Below are 5,128 nucleotides of genomic sequence, written 5' to 3'. Positions count from 1 at the left end.
GACAGATTGCTTGAGCCCAGGAGTTCGAGACCAGCCAGGCAACGTGGTGAAACCCCGCCTCTACTGCAAATACAAAAAAAATTAGCCAGGCATGGTGGTGCATGCCTATATTCCCAGCTACTTGGGAGGCGAGGCAGAAGTTAAAAAAAGAACAACAAACAACAGGCAGTTGGCTAGATTCTGTCCACAAGCCATAGTTTGATAACTCCTTCAGTGGATACTAGTTACTAAACAAAGCAAAACAAAGTAAGACTGAAGGAGGCCCCTAAAGTTATTGAAGATTTAAGTCAACCGAATAGTTTACAATCAAAGATCACCAGATAGACAATGAAGCAAGTTCTATGGCTGAGAGTTGAAACAACAATAATAATAATAATAATAAAAACTTAGACCACCAAAGACTTTAGATATTGCAATTTTCAGATAATATAAAACAGGCACCTTATTTTAAAATTGCAACTCTCTCTCTCTGTACTTTCTCCTTGTTATTCTCCATTTCAATTACCACCTACTATACTGCATAATTTGCTTATTTGGTTTATTGTATTTCTTCTGCTACTGTGATGTAGTCTATATTAAACAGCAGGGTTTTTATTTCCCTGGTATAACCCCAGCACCTAGAGCAGTGTCTTTCATGTAACAGGGGTCCAATAACTATTGGTTGAATAAATGAAACAGAATTAGACAGTCATAAAAATAAGCAAACAGTAAGAGGCTATGATGATTGACAAGGTGAATATGAGAGGGAAACAAATAGAACTTTTTGAAATGAAAAATACATTTGTTGAAGTAAAAAATTCAACTGACGGGTTAGACAGGTTAGTCACAGCTGAATAGAGATTAGTGAATTGGAGGTGATCTTTAGAAATTACCTAGAATGTGGCACAGAGAATCAAGAAAATGTAGAATATGAGAGGTTAAGAAATAAAGAGGATAAACTGAAAAGATCTAACATTTAATTGGAGATTAATATTTAACTGGAGATCCAGAAAAACAAAAAAAGAATGAAGTGACGGCAATATTTGAAAAGGTAATTATCTTACTTGCTACCAGGATACTTGAGTGCCATGTGGGCATGTATGATAGAGCTAGGAGAAATGGCAGGTGGTTCTGGCATCTTCCTTACCATCATGTCTCCCACTTCGCAGTCTTGGCTGCTGATGCGCCAGTCTGCTTCAGTCTCTACCAAGCCCAAAACTTCACCCTCTATCAGGTCTTGAGGAAAAGCAGCTTCCACAGTTTATTTCAAGCTGGATGAGGATCCAATTGATGCCATATCCCTGTTGTAGCCTTTTGTGGTGAGACAAGGCTCTCATCAGGACAGCAGGTTTTTCAAAGCCTTCTACACTGATGTGAAGGACAGTACGATGTGGAAGTTCCTGGGTTTTGCTTTTGGACAATGGGAACCAAGGGTGACATCCCCACACTCCATAGTGTAGGGCCTGACATGATCTAAACTCCCTCCTCCAGTAATCATCCATCAAGAGTTTCAGTGTTGTGATAACCCATGAGTTCTCCACATAGTGGCACATCATGGAGCTCATTTCCTTCCTGGATTACAACTGTACCTTAGACAGTGAGGGCTCTTTTGGAAGTGCACACCTAGCTGACCTGCCCTCCAACTCAAAAGTGTACAAGACCTGTTCAGCAGAGGTGTTAAGCACCCCCACACTCAATGTCCATTCAGGCCAAAAGTATGCTCTTTGCCCCAAGGGAACCAAAGTCATGATGACTATGCCAGAGCTTGGGTAAAGGATACAGTGAGGATTCTTGGATTTCAGAACAAAGTCTTCCTGGAGCCCCCTGTACTTCATGAAGCCTGTCTCCAGCTGGTTGTCAAAGAAACGTAGATTAATTCAAGAGGAACACAGGATGCTATTGGTCCTGTTTCTAGTCCTGAAGACAAGGTCAGCTATGTAATTTCCAGGGCCCAGTGCAAAATGAAAAGGCAAACTCCTTGGGCCAGGTGTGGTGGTTCATGCCTGTAATCCCAGCACTTTGGGAGGCCGAGGTGGGTGGATCATCTGAGGTCAGGAGTTTGAGACCAGCTTGGCGAACATGGTGAAACCTCGTCTCCACCAAAAATACAAAACTTAGCTAGGCATGATGGCATGTACCTATAATCACAGCTACTCAGGAGGCTGAAACATGAGAATCACTTGAGCCCGTGAGGCAGAGGTTGTGGTGAGCTGAGATTGCGCCACTGCACTCCAGCCTGGGCAACAGAATGAGACTCCATCTCAAAAACAAAAACAGAAAAGGCTGGGAGAGGTGGTTCATGCCTGTAATCACAGCACTTTGGGAGGCCAAGGCAGGAGGACTGCTTGAGCTCAGGAGTTTGCGACCAGCCTACGCAACATAGCAAGACCCTGTCTCTACAAAATATTTTAAAATTAGCTGAGTGTGGTAGTGTGCACCTGTTGTCCCAGCTACTGGGGAGGCTAAGGTGGGAGTATCACTGGAGCCCAGGAGGCTGAGGCTGCAGTGAGTTGTGATCACACCACTGCAATCCAGCCAGGGTGACAGAGCAAGACCCTATCTCAAAAGAAAAGAAAAAAAAAAGGAAAAATTAGGTTAAAGGTACTAATTATAAAGCTTTTTCCATTCTTTAACAATTTCTCAACTGGTCATGGTTTTAAATTTTGCTATTTAATGCCATTCTAAGTAAAGTTAAATTGTTAGCATGAATTTTAGTATTCATTTTCATATTGTGTAATGATCATTTTATTTTTTTGAGACAGTTTCGCTCTTGTTGCCCAGGCTGGAGTGCAATGGTGTGATTTCAGCTCACTGCAACTCGTGCCTTCCAGTTTCAAGCGATTCTCCTGCCTCAGCCTCCCGAGTAGCTGGGATTACAGGCGCCCACCACCACACCCGGCTAATTTTTGTATTTTTAGTAGAGATGGGGTTTCACCATGTTGGCCAGGCTGGTCTTGAACTCTTGACCTCAAGTGATCCACCCACCTCGGCCTCCCAAAGTGCTGGGATTACAGGTGTGAGCCACCACGCCTGGTGTAATGATCATTTTAAATACAAACATAAGAACCTTTACCTCTTATGTGAAATACTAGAAATTACAAAATTGGTATTTGTCTTATACACACAAATATTTTGTTCTTACCAGGGGAGGGGAAACACTGCACAAAAGTAACTCAACTTTTATTTGAGACAAAGTCTCACTCTGTCGCCCAGACTGGAATGCAGTGGTGAAATCTCGGCTCACTGCAACCTCCACCTCTCAGGTTCAAGCGATTCTCCTGTCTCAGCCTCCCGAGTAGCTGGGATTACAAGTGTGTGCCACCACAGCCAGCTAATTTTTTTTTTCGTATCATTAGTACAGATGGGGTTTCGCCATGTTGGCCAGGCTGTCTGGAACTCCTGGCCTCAAGTGATCCTCCTGCCTCAGCCTCCCAAAGTGCTGTGATTACAGGTGTGAACCACTGTGCCTGGCTGAGATGACAAATAGGATGAAGTTTGGAGTGTTTAGAAGAAAAAAATGGGGTGAGAAAGGAATAAGATGTGGCTTTGAGTATATCATCTACTACAAAATACTGGAAAAAGGCTGGTAGAAACTCAGTGACTTTAAGGAATGCGGCTCCTCGCCAGCAACAGAACAAAGCGGGATGGAGAATGACTGACGAGTTGAGAGAAGGCTTCAGATGATGAAACTTCTCCAAGCTAAAGGAGGAAGTTCGAACCCATTGCAAAGAAGCTGAAAACCTTGAAAAAAGATTTGACGCATGGCTAACTAGAATAACCAGTGTAGAGAAGTCCTTAAATGACCTGATGGAGCTGAAAACCATGGCACGAGAACTACATGACGAATGCACACGCTTCAGTAGATGATTCGATCAAGTGGAAGAAAGGGTATCAGTGATTAAAGATCAAAATGAATGAAATGAAGCAAGAAGAGAGGTTTAGAGAAAACAGTAAAAAGAAACAAAGCCTCCAAGAAATATGAGACTATGTGAAAAGACTAAATCTACATCTGATTGATGTACCTGAAAATGATGGGGAGAATGGAACCAAATTGGAAAACACTCTGCAGGATATTATCCAGGAGAACTTCCCCAACCTACCAAAGCAGGCCAACATTCAAATTCAGGAAATACAAATAATGCCACAAAGATGCTCCTTGAGAAGAGCAACTCCAAGACACATAATTGTCAGATTCACCAAAGTTGAAATGAAGGAAAAAATGTTAAGGGCAGCCAGAGAGAGAGGTTGGCTTACCCACAAAGGGAAGCCCATCAGATTAACAGCGGATCTCTTGGCAGAAACTATAAGCCAGAAGAGTGGGGGCCAATATTCAACGTTCTTAAAGAAAATAATTTTCAACCCAGAATTTCATATCCAGCCAAACTAAGTTTCATAAGTGAAGGAGAAATAAAATCCTTTACAGACAAGCAAATGCTGAGAGATTTCGTCACCCCCAGACCTGCTCTACAAGAGATCCTGAAGGAAGCACTAAACATGGAAAGGAACAACTGGTACCAGCCACTGCAAAAACATGCCAAATGGTAAAGATCATCGATGCCACGAAGAAACTGCATCAACTAACAAGCGAAATAACCAGTTAACATCATAATGACATGATCAAATTCACACATAACAATATTAACCTTAAATGTAAATAGGCTAAATGCTCCAATTAAAAGACATAGACTGGCAAATTGGATAGAGTCAAGACCCATCAGTATGCTGTATTCAGGAGACCCATCTCATGTGCAGAGACACACATAGGCTCAAAATAAAGAGATGGAGGCAGATCTACCAAGCAAATGGAAAACAAAAAAAAAAGCATGGGTGGCAATCCTAGTCACTGATAAAACAGACTTTAAAGCAACAAAGATCAAAAGAGACAAGGCCATTACATAATGGTAAAGGGATCAATTCAACAACAAGACCTAACTATCCTAAAGATATATGCACCCAATACAGGAACACCCAGATTCATAAAGCAAGTCCTTAGAGACCTACAAAGAGACTTAGACTCCCACACAATAATAATGGAAGACTTTAACACCTCACTGTCAACATTGGATCAACGAGACAGAAAGTTAACAAGGATATCCAGGACTTGAACTGAGCTCTGGACCAAGTGGACCTAATAAACATCTACAGAACT

Source organism: Mandrillus leucophaeus, unplaced genomic scaffold (assembly GCF_000951045.1).
Source record: "Mandrillus leucophaeus isolate KB7577 unplaced genomic scaffold, Mleu.le_1.0 Scaffold276, whole genome shotgun sequence".
Classification (NCBI taxonomy): Eukaryota; Metazoa; Chordata; class Mammalia; order Primates; family Cercopithecidae; genus Mandrillus; species Mandrillus leucophaeus.
This window is presented reverse-complemented; position numbering follows the sequence as displayed.